This window comes from Sebastes fasciatus, chromosome 6 (assembly GCF_043250625.1).
Source record: "Sebastes fasciatus isolate fSebFas1 chromosome 6, fSebFas1.pri, whole genome shotgun sequence".
Taxonomy (NCBI): domain Eukaryota; kingdom Metazoa; phylum Chordata; class Actinopteri; order Perciformes; family Sebastidae; genus Sebastes; species Sebastes fasciatus.
In genome coordinates, this window is record NC_133800.1 from 6,139,489 (window position 1) to 6,151,739 (window position 12,251).

Consider the following 12,251-nt stretch of genomic DNA (forward strand, 5'->3'; position numbering starts at 1 on the left):
AAATGAATGAGCCTGACACGCTGTTTGCATACGTACTCACACACACAAACACACACACATGCATGTGTGTATTTAAAGAAACCTCCCTCAGTGTGTGTGCTTCCATCAGGAACAACCAGCTACGTGTTTATTTATACTCTGCAGTTATTTCACATCATGAGACAGTCTACTGTTTTCTGCTTACCCACATAGACACGCACACACTCCTACTGTATGATTTCTCTATTATCTCAGCAGTTCACTTTCTTGCTTTTCCTTTCGGTTTTGCTTTAAAGTCTTATTTTTCTGTGAAATACACCGACTGTGCACTTGTTTCACTTCCACTTATATTCCCCCTCTCACACCCCACACGCAAACACTCAGTCTCATTCTTTCCCACGCAATACACAATGTGAAAAGGCACTCAAATACACACATACAACAAAGTGCTCTCTTTCCGTCATTGTCTCCTACCGTCACACACGCACATCCACACGGACTCTCTCTCACACCTCTACCTCTCCCTTCCTCAGCTGTCAGCCTGGCATTTCTTCCACATCACCTCCTCCTCCTCCTCCTCTGTTTCAGGTGGTCAACCTTGCCACCTACCTCAGTGTGTGTGTGTGTGTGTGTGTGTGTGTGTGTGTGTGTGTGTGTGTGTGTGTGTGTGTGTGTCATGTAACTGCAGACAAAGGACATGCTCATGCTTTTTTATCAAAGAACAGTTGGAGGCATGATGTGGAGCCAAACAACTTGAGGAAAATTTGCAATTGTGATTTTCCTGACCAATATTGTGATTGTAATTTAAAATGCAAATATTATCTATGACTTAAACTCTGAACAAAAGTTTTGTATTAAGAAAACGCATGCAATTAATTTGTGTCTACAGTATATGAAAATAATCAAATAAAATGATTCAATAGCTTCTTGTTATTGTCCTCCCAAGGTTATTTACCTTTTCGTAAAGTTGAATAGTTTTATATAGGAAAAACTGTGACATTTAATTACTCAATAGTTTTCAAATGATCATGACATTAAAAAATTAAAGCTACATAGCTTGCTTATGATAACACTGACAAACCGCAAGCCTCGTCTGACAACGCAACTAAAGGTTTTCAGATTTGACTAGCGACCCCTAATGATGCTGCTGACAGTTCCACATGCTTCTTCTCTTGAAGCTGCATTAATCAATATTTTTTTCATATTAACCATGGATGAAATGACTACATCTAATGAAGTGACAAACCCACAGAGAATTATCATCACATGAAGATATTGTACGGCGTTATCTGCCCAGCACCAAACAGTGGACGGACAAAGTTAGCGACTAGCTGGCTAACTTAGCGGGGCATTTAAAAGCTAAAGAGCCAGGAAACCAAAACAGAGCTATAAGAGAGAGTGAGTATTGGACTTACATTCACCAGGTGACCAGAAACACAACTCCAAATGAATGCTAATGCTGCTCCATGTCTGCAGGATGTGTAAAAAGGCAACAGCTGACTAACAACTCTAAACGGTGATATGTCAGTGTTGTTTACAGCTCACTCCCCAAGTGGCAAAAAAAAAATCACTATTGCTGCATTAAGGTGGTTAAGTTTAAACATAATGTGATGTGCCTAAAAGATTAACTGGGAAATGAACTATGACTTCTCACTATCCACCAGCTGTTGGTAATTTGCACTCTAATGACCACTAACGAGCTAGCTGCTAACAGCCTGTCTACGGATGACATCATGCAATCATCTAATGTTAGATTGTTTATGTAAAGAAAGACTCACCACTCTGTTGGGTTTTTTGAACACCTCCCGATTAAACCAACTTTGGCTGATTGAAAATAGTAATACTCTACTGGCAGGTAGAGAGTGTATTAACCCACAACAGACTACATTTTCATTTTCTAATTGGTGAACTCAGGTAATTCATTTTGATTAGTTACTAGGGGCGTAACGGTACGCAAAATTCACAGTTCGGTATGTACCTCGTTCTTTTGGGGTCAATGTTCGGTATGTTTTCGGTACAACAGGGAAAACAAAGAAAATGTAGAAAATAACTTTTTTTCATTTATTTTGAAAAATTATAACTTTTGACAGTTGCTCATTGGCCATAATTCAACAATTAAGGCACTCAAATACTGACATATTGTCAATAACAGATAAATAAACAACAAAAATAAATAGCATAAATGTCTTTAATGTAAATGTAACCCAGTTTCTCCCCCCAGGGATCAATAAAGTATTTCTGATTCAGTAATGCTCCATCATAAGACCCTGACCTGTTGGTAATTGCTGAACTGAACTGCAGCTTGTGCTCATTTATAAAGGGCAGGCACAACGCACTGACTCAAATACACTCATGAAGGCACATTGTAGCAAAAAACACTTTGACCATATGCTTTAATTCGGTACCGTTTACAATCGAGTGTGATCGCATATGCAGCGATAAACACTCTTATAGCATTAGTTATTACTTTGGCACGGTCTGAATCTGCAGTGGGAGGCAATCGGGGAGGCGGACTCGCCGCCCAGTCGGTGTTTGTTTCGCTCTGCTCATCGACCTGTTCCGGTGATGCAGTCATAAATGACATGTTTTAAGTGTATTCACAGATATACCCGAATACAGTTTAACACTGTTGCCATACAGTTTGACACAAATCGTTGTCAATTGAGCTTGATTAACCCGGCAAACCGGGCAAAACCACCTAGCACACAGCGCTGCTACAGCTGATAGAGAACAACTGGTGCGCTGCCAAAACATGTATTGTTACACCGCTATTAGTTACAGCTGGAAACAATTGTCATTACAGCCAGCAAAATCAATGTTTGTGGAATGATTCCATCACATCCTACAGCTTGTGAAGACGTTGTTAATAATGTGTGTTACAGTCCAATTAAAACCTTGCTTCTTGCAATTTGGAAATTGCAAAAAAATGATTCAGCATTCATTCCTAGGTTGGAGGGATGATTACGATTTTAGTTCAGAAAGCCATTCCAACATGACAAATTGCCTTGTCAACATTAAAAAGCTCTTGGTTGACAAATGAAAAGCTAGTAATTTCTGATCCTGTCGTGTTTTGGCAGAAGAGCAGCAGGAGAAGACGAAGACACCACAAGTTCAGAATAACATGTCAAGAGATAAATATAGTGGGTGTACTAGTGTAGCTTCTGGCACTGCGGCTGTGCTGTGTGTCATGTCCTGTTGTTCTTGTGTATCAGTATGTATTGCTATCACTGTGCCTCTGTACCCATGTCACCAAGACAAATCCCTGTGTATTTCATATACTTAACAATTCAATTGACTCAGATGCTGATTTTGAACAGAGGCAGAGAGCTGCACTTTAAGACACGGTAAAGAATAACAGAGGACACGGGGGCAACACGGAGCATTAGAGGACTAACATGTTTATCCTGCCTCCACCAACCACAAACACACACACGAGCAGAGACGCATGCATTCACCAGCCGCCCTCTCATCCCTCATCTGCCCGGTGCAGATCCTTGACCAGGGCGCTTGTTTGAAAAACCAGAGGTCGAACCGTAAAGCAATTACGCTGGCAACTCATCAACCAAGGGCTGACAGCAATACAATTACCTCCAGGCTGCAGCAGCCTGCAGCAGACAAGTGAGCAGAGAGAGAGGGCTGTGTTTAACTCTAGATGTAACAGCGCTTGCTGTATAATTGCACCCTGCCGAGTGCACTTTAATCCTGTGTTTAACAGGTACAGAGTAGTGCTGAGGGGAAGACAGGGAGGCAGACAGACAGAGAGAGAGAGGTCTATTAGGTGTTACCTGAGGCCTTGGCATCAAGCCACTTCACCGGCAGGAAGATAGAGAGAGATATGAAAATGGTGTCAGGAGAAAAGAGAACACAGAGCCATCTCCCTGCAGTCAAGGCTGGCAATACAGCTGCCTGACAACTCCCTCCTGAGGGATGTAAATAATTACTGGAGATGACAGAAAGAGAGAGTTAGGGAGGGTCACTAAAGTGCGGGCTACTAGCATGTCTCATGCACCCTCACTGTACATCCTTCACGTGTTTCTTATGACCATTTATCGCAGGCTGAATCTCGAACATTTATTATGTAATCAGAAAGGTGTTTATTGCCAGGTGTAAGGGGTATACACTAGGAATTTTCTTTGGCTTTGTTGGTGCAGTCAAACAGTATAATTACAAAAGAATAGATAAAAAACGTAGAATAAAATAAGAATAAAATAAAATGTACAATTTACAAAATAAGCTATAAACAGATGTAAACAGATAGTGCAAATATTGAGAGAGGGGGAGAGTCAGTGTCGGCAAGGGAGGGGGGGGGGGGGGGGGGGGCAGTAGTGTGTATGTGAGGGAGAGACAGTCACAGGGGGGCGGATGGGCTGTTGGAGAGCCCCACTGCCATGGGGAAAAAACTGTTTTTGTGGCGTGAGGTTTTGGTCCTGATGGACCTTAACCTCCTGCCAGATGGTAAAGTCTGAAAGAGATGGTGTCCGGGATGGGAGGGGTCGGCCACAATCGTTCCTACCCTCCTTAAGGTCCTGGAGGTGTACAACTCCTGGAGGGAGGGAAGGTTGCAGCCGATCGCCCTCTCTGCAGCACGGATGACCCGCTGCAGCCTGGCCTTGTCTCTGGCGGTGGCAGCGGCGAACCAGACGGTGATGGAGGAGGTGAGGATGGATTCGATGATGGCCGAGTAGAAGTGCACCATCATGGTCTGTGGCAGGTTGAATTTCTTCAGCTGCCGCAGGAAGTACATCCTCTGCTGGGCCTTACTGGTGAGGGAGCTAATGTTGAGCTCCCACTTGAGGTCCTGGGCGATGGTCGTGCCCAGGAAACGGAACGCCTCCACCGTGTTGACTGGGGAGCCGCGCAGGATGAGGGGGGGGAGAGGGGCTGAGTTTCTCCTGAAGTCCACCGCCATCTCCACTGTCTTCAGAGCGTTCAGCTCCATGTGGTTCTGGCTGCACCAGGATGCCAGATGGTCAACCTCCCATCTGTAGGCAGACTCATCACCCTCGGAGATGAGGCTGATGAGCGTGGTGTCGTCTGCAAACTTAAGGAGCTTGACAGATTGGTGTCTGGAGGTGCAGCCGTTGGTGTACAGGGAGAAGAGCAGTGGGGAGAGAACGCAGCCTTGGGGGGCACCGGTGCTGATGGTAATGTGGCTATGAGACATATTCTCCATAATGATTTTTTCCACACAATTTGAAAGAAAAGTGCTGCAAATTTGGATGGAATTCGAATATAGATATTTTTTAAAGGAATACTGGTACGACACTGGTTTAATCCAATGGCGTAGCCACGGGTTTGCCAGGGTATGCCTGTGTCACCCAAAGAGGCAGCTGGCACACCCCAAAAATCAGATGCAGAATTATTTTTTAGTAGAGGTGTCAATCGAATAAAATCGCATGATTGTCCATGATTAATCACGATTAATCACACATTTTTTATCTGTTCAAAATGTACCTTATAGGGAGATGTATCAAGTAATAAATACTCTTATCAACATAGGAGTGGGCAAATATGCTTGCTTTATGCAAATGAATGTATATATATATTATTTGAAATCAATTAACAACACAAAACAATGACAGATATTGTCCAGAAACCCTCACAGGTACTGCATTTAGCATAAAAAATATGCTCAAATCATAACATGGCAAACTCAAGCCCAACAGGCAACAACAGATGTCAGTGTGTCAGTGTGCTGACTTGACTATGGCTTGCCTAAAACTGCATGTGATTATCATAAAGTGGGCATGTCTGTAAAGGGGAGACTTGTGGGTACCCATAGAACCCATTTACATTCACAAATCTTAAGGTCAGAGTTCAAGGGACCCCTTTTTAAAATGACCATGCCAGTTTTTCCTCACCAAAATTTAAGTTTGGAGAGTTATTTAGCCTCCTTCGCGACAAGTTAGTATGACATGGTTGGTACCGATGGATTCATTAGGGTTTCTAGATACTGGTATCTTCACTTTAGCTTTAAAACTGAGCCCGGTACAACCTCCGGAAGATTGATTGTGTTAATGCGTTAAAGAAATTAGTGGCATTAAAACGTATTTGCGTTAACGTGTTATTATCGTGTTAACTTGTACAGCCCTAACTTTTAGTTATAGCCTTACTAAAACGAGTTTGTATTACTAAACAAAACAAACCACCACTATCCATCTGCAGCTGTTCTATATTTCTGCTAGTGGAAGTTGTCAACTGTACACACACATTTAGCAGGAAAAAACATCATGAGCAGTAGTGTGTGGACCTGGAGAGGCTGCACAGAAAGCTGTCGGGGCCGGTATAGAAAACTGAGCGGCAGGTGGCAGCGTCATCTCTTGCTGCATTTGCTTGCACTCAGACATCGGAGTGTCCCTCTTGTGAATTTCCGACCAGCAAATTGAGGTGGAGCTGGGGTGGCTGTATTTGTGTTACTGCCAAAAAGTTGTCCTGCCCTATCTACCCCTGGATCATGTGCACACCCACATTTCTTTTTCTGGCAACGCTGGTGGTTTAATCTGGTAAATATTGTTTCATATTCACATACAACCAAACTGTCTTTCCTGCTGTAGGTGTCAGTAACAGGGTCCTCTTATGGGGAGGACAGCTTCAAATAAGGTTTTCCTAGTAAACTATCAGGTCAAAAAGAGGTAAGACACACAAAACAACTGGTGCTGATCCTGTTTGCAGATCCACAAGTGTCCTTTGAAGTCATGTAAATAACAAACAGTAACACTACAGTATGTTTGCACTTCATATTGTGTAATTATAATGGGATTTTCAACAAGGTTCTTGCATTATCGATTTTTCCCCCCCATTTAATTCTCACCTAGTTTTCACCTGAGGCCCTCCAAACAAATACTGTGAGAGTGAAAGTCAAGCGGAGCATTGGTATAAAAGAATCTAAGTTAAATTCCCTAGATAAATACAGGGACCATTTACATTAAGTACAGCGTCACATGTTGCACTTTTTCAGCTACGCAGTATTACTTTAACAGCTAGTAATCCACATGTACAAATACCAGATCCTTCTACATACATGTAGATGTAATTGAAGTAAATTAATTGACAAATTAAATAGCTTTTTTAATGAATCCACATACAGTTTATCTATACAAACACCCCAAGATCTGTGCCATCTGTGCACATCTTTAATAGAGACTAGAGGGCCTGTATGTCCTGCTGTTATTACACACATGCAGCATAAATGCTGTTATTCATAGATTTAACTCTCATTATATTACTTCTAATATGTCCTCGTGTGGTAAATCACAGTTCTGTTATGTTTAATCCCCCTCATTTGTTTAACTTTCATTTATATTCTTTCTTCCTTCCTCTATCAGAGTTATTTTAATGATTTCGCCGCTCCAATGACCCATTTTCCCAACAGGGTTCATTAAAGTTTGATTTTAATCTGTGAAAGACTTCACTGTGGAGTAGAAAGCAAGGGAATATCTTTAAAAGTATAAAATTACAGAGAAATCTAGCAGTTACAAATAATAAATGGTTATTTGTTCTTAATAATGTAGTTTCAGGCCGTAGGGTTTCTCCTGATTGGGATCCATTGGATTGAACCCTAAAAATAATCTGAACACTTGTATTTAATGTTATAATATTCTTCTCTCCAGGCTGCACTGTGTAATGTGTACTTATTATTTTGTTATTTTAATTCTTTAAAAGTCACCAGAATGTCTATGAAACCTATTTTAGTTATGAAATCCTCCCTATTTTTGAGGTCTCGAGGTTGGCAAGTATGTGTTATTGAGCTATGGACAACCCTACAGAAAGCTAACAGCTTGTAAGCAGACTGATTAATGAGAAAGCAGATGGGAGCAGGCTATATGGTGCAGGAAGTAATGAATAAGTCAGCAGCAGCCAGTAGCAACCACGAATCACAGGAACAAATTAAAACTACAAACAGAACCAATCGAAGTGTGTCTGAATCAGCTGGTGATTGGCTGAAGTGGCACCTTTAACCCTCTGCTATTGAGAGAAAGCCCATACTTGAGACTAAACCCTGCTGCCTCCCTGCAGGAAGCAGCCTGTCAGTCATCCAGTGGGGCATGTAAAAGTACAGCGTCGGTGGCCCAGTCTGAGGAGCCCAGTGGGTCTGAATGATGTCTCATCAGCTACTGTGGTGTCAGAGCAGCGGTGCGAGGCCGAGGTGTGTGGAGCGGGTTACCACGGCGCCCGCTCAGGCGCTGCAGTAGCTGTGCTCTCAGGTGTGGTGAGACGCGACTGAGATGGGTAACATGTCTCCAAGCCAAGACAGTAGCGGAGAGGCTGCAATGGAAATACTGTAGGTCTGTGAACTTAATTCATCTGAGGTGAATGCAGATTAATAGAATCTGAGTGTTTGAATGAATTTGTGAGCTGACAGCAGTTTGTGGTGAAGAAATAAAGCCTGGCTGCTCAAGTATCTTTCCTCAGGATTCATTTATCCACCTTGCTTTAGGTGTTAGACCACCTGCCAGGTATGTGTGTTTTTGTGTGTATATGAAAGTGCATGCATACATGGCACATGTGTGCCTGCGTCAGGCCTGCTACCACTCAGTAGGATCAAACGGCAGCGGTGGCTGCGCGCCTCTCGTCTCCCTGCCTTCCCCGTAATGAGGACTGATCCATTCGCCTCCCGTGGAGGAAGGACATGTTTATACAGCTCCTGCTCACAGGCAGCGAGAGGAGAAAAACAGATTACAGAAGCACTCCGGTCAAATGTCAACACAACGCCGCGCAAGAAGCACAGAGACACACATCAAACGGCGCAGCCAGAGTGTGAACAGACGGCTAGCGCTTAGTGAATCAGCTTAAAACAAACAAACCTTTGAGTTTACAAATAGAGGAATTTCCTCGGTGTTGACCCTTTGCTCAGCCACGGTGGAGGATCTAGTTTTTCTTGCCCTGTGGCACTTTGAAACGGGGAGCTGAATCGAGGCCCGCAAATGGTGGAAATGAAACAGCTGCCAACTCATCAGGCAGCCCTCGTGAAGCCCTGCGTGACGGAGGAGCAGGTTTGTTGCAGGGGCAGCGATTCATTACCGGAGCCCCCCCTCAGTGAAAATTAAGAGCGGAATCAGAGCGGAGGGCTAACTGTGATTCATCCTGCTGCCTTTTTCTATTGCAGCTCAACTGCAAGCATGATGAAATAATCACAGTGAATAGGCACTCCTGCACAGCGGGACATGAGGGAATCTGTGTGCTGGAGGCGAGGAGCTGTAATTGGCAAACAAGCAGGAAAGGCAGATTTGGCCCACCTGCTGTATAACCCCGGTCAGAGAGAACCACACTGACTGCACGGTCCTCAATGAGTACATGTGAAGCAAGATGTGTGACTGCAGAGCCAGTGAGTAACCACTAACGCTAGTCAACGCAGGTCATAAGGGCACACATCTACTGCTGCGATAGAAAGTTCCTGCGAGAGATCCTGCAAAGCGCTGAGAGGGGAGAGAAGGATGAGAGGAAAAGGAAGGAAGAGGAAGTGAAGACAGAGCGGAGGTGTACTACAGTCAGCCCAGCCAAAGGTGGAGTGTCTGGGCAGATGCCAGATCACAGACAAACTAGGCACAGTGACAGATCTATTCCCCCTGCTGCCTCCAGCCAGCTGTCACTGCAGATAAACACAATGCGCTCCTCTCTCCAACAACAGCACGCCGTAATCTGGAATTGACAGCTGACTCTGCCTCACAACTCGGAGGGAGCTGAGGGAAAGACGCTGTGAGTCAATTAACTGAAAGAAATGAATTTTCATTTGGATGGCTCTGAATGTGGGATAAGTAGACGGAGGAGAATAGAGTTTGTACAGCCACAGGCAAAGCCGGCTTCAGGCATAGGCCATACAGGCGGTCGCCTGGGGCGCCACCTTCTGGGGGGCGCTAGTCACCCTCTAAACAAATAAAAATAATAATTAAATCATTTTAAAAAATGTCGGTGGGCCCCCACCTTCATTTTATGCATTGAGGTAACACATTTATATATAAATAAAGAAAGAAATACACTTTTCACCCCTGTATGTAACTCTTTCTCACACTTTTTCATCTCCCCAGCCGCACTTATTTGTTAATAAAAGTGTAAATTATAGTGAAACTGACTAAACACTTTTTAGCCAACAATATCAGGGACCAATTGTTTATTTATATTATAATAAATACAGTTATTTATGAAAATAAAAATCTTAATCTTGTCATTTTTTATCTGTTCAAAATGTACCTTAAAGGGAGATTTGTCAAGTATTTAATACTCTTATCAACATGGGAGTGGGCAAATATGCAAATGTATATGTATATTTATTATTGGAAATCAATTAACACAAAACAATGACAAATATTGTCCAGAAACCCTCACAGGTACTGCATTTAGCATAAAAATATGCTCAAATCATAACATGGCAAACTGCAGCCCAACAGGCAACAACAGCTGTCAGTGTGTCAGTGTGCTGACTTGACTATGACTTTCCCCAAACTGCATGTGATTATCATAAAGTGGGCATGTCTGTGAAAAGGAGACTCGTGGGTACCCATAGAACCCATTTTCACTCACATATCTTGAGGTCAGAGGTCAAGGGAGCCCTTTGAAAATGTCTATGCCAGTTTTTCCTCGCCAAAATTTAGCACAAGTTTGGAGCTTTATTTAACCTCCTTTCCAACAAGCTAGTATGACATGGTTGGTACCGATGGATTTGTTAGGTTTTCTAGTTCCATATGTTGCCAGTATGTTCCCACTACCTATAAAACTGAGCCCGCTACAACCTCCGAAAGATCGATTGCGTTAATGCGTTAAAGAAATTAGTGGCATATGGTTTTGTCTTAAAACCATTGTGATGTCTGATGTGTGTTGTGGTTTACAGGGCTAGGGTTAGAGTTCCGGGTGGTTGAACCCTAACCCTAACCCGAGAGCAGCGCTGACGCCTCTGGCGGGGAGGGGCTCCAAATCCGAATTTCGCCTCGGGCACCAAAAGGGCTAGAGCCGACCCTGGCCACGGGAACCTTAGCTCAGGTGCAGGGCGAGAGAGATCAACTGGAAAGAGGTGTGAACAACAGGAACTCTCACAGTGCTGTGTTACAAAGGAAGACTTTGGTTTTGAATACTTGATATGCAAAGCTTACTGGGAGCAAGAGCAAGCATGTGGGTATTCCCAGAATCCAAAAATAATCAGATCAAATCCCCAAACTCATGCGCAGCTCATGTGTTTGTCTCAACAAGTATTCTCTGATCCAGCTCTGAGGTTCCGCATGAGATGTCCCCCCCTTCCAAAAACCTCCACTGGGGTTTGACACCCATCCGGTGACACACTCCCTCCATCAAAACTGCCTGCCAGAAGTTCGATGCTCTGCATGAAAACACTGAAATCACTTTATATGGAGGAAAACGCGTCCTTAGCCTCCAAATGGCTCGTGCTGCTGCCAGGTTCTGCTTCAGTCTTTCCACGGGGCATTATGCACAGAGCGGTGGATCAGCGCGCTGTGTGCTAGTTGTGACTGTCTGTTTACGGGTTTTTTTCACAGGGAAAGTTGGCAGCCGCAGTGTGTCTGGGCCTGCCAATACAAGCCCAGGCCTCAGCTGACCCGGCTTTGTGTCTCTTTACACAACAAAACTTTTTACAGCCTCCATAAAAAGTAATATCACACACACACACGCTCAAGTTCAAAGAGCGTCAAATGAAGTGAAACATGTATATCGTCACTGACTCTCTGGAGAACTGCTCTTACCCTCATCCATCCAGGCTCTCCCAGCCTCTCCCGGCCTGCTTAATGACAGCAGGGCACAGACTTTTAAAAGGTCTGCTCCCCTCATGTCCGGCGGCTTAATATTCAAACGGCCTTATAAAACCGCCAGCGCTGCCAATCCTGTACCCATTTCTCAGCCGAGCAGCACCTCATTGTATCCCTATTACATTCTGCTGGAGTGATGTGACCCCACCCCCCCACCCTCCCTTGTCCCCGGAGTCCCCTCTCACAGCCAAGGAAGTCATCCATTCATAGCAATCTGCTGCTCCTATCATAAATACCTGTATGGTTGACCCCTGACAGACCTATTGCTGCAGATTCAGCCCACAAATCAATGCTGCACAGCTGGATCTAGATCAGGCCAGAGCTCTCGAGCACCATTAGCTGTACTGAAGCCAGAGAAGTCATTTTTCCATATGTAGCTGCTCCCTTCGCAGACCTGGGTCAAAGCATTGGCGTGTTTGTTTTAGACTGCTTGGAATACATGGTGGGTGGGTTTTGCCACACAGGGAGTGCAGAAAATGTAAAAGTACATTAAATCATCTGCCAGACATCATCCGAACTGTC

General features: G+C 44.0%; 1 protein-coding gene across 16 annotated transcripts in view; it reads right to left on the reverse strand.

The window, feature by feature from the left end:
* The window catches only part of fbrsl1 (fibrosin-like 1), a 340,229-nt gene that overhangs the window by 258,357 nt on the left and 69,621 nt on the right, over positions 1 to 12,251 (reverse strand). Inside the window, exon 1 of one of the 16 annotated variants that reach the window (XM_074637330.1) lies at positions 1,395 to 1,523. The exons of the other annotated variants lie outside the window; for them this stretch is intronic. The gene's annotated coding sequence lies outside the window, so the exon portion shown is untranslated. Of the gene's footprint in view, positions 1 to 1,394; positions 1,524 to 12,251 lie in introns of those variants that run through there. 16 annotated transcript variants of the gene reach the window in all.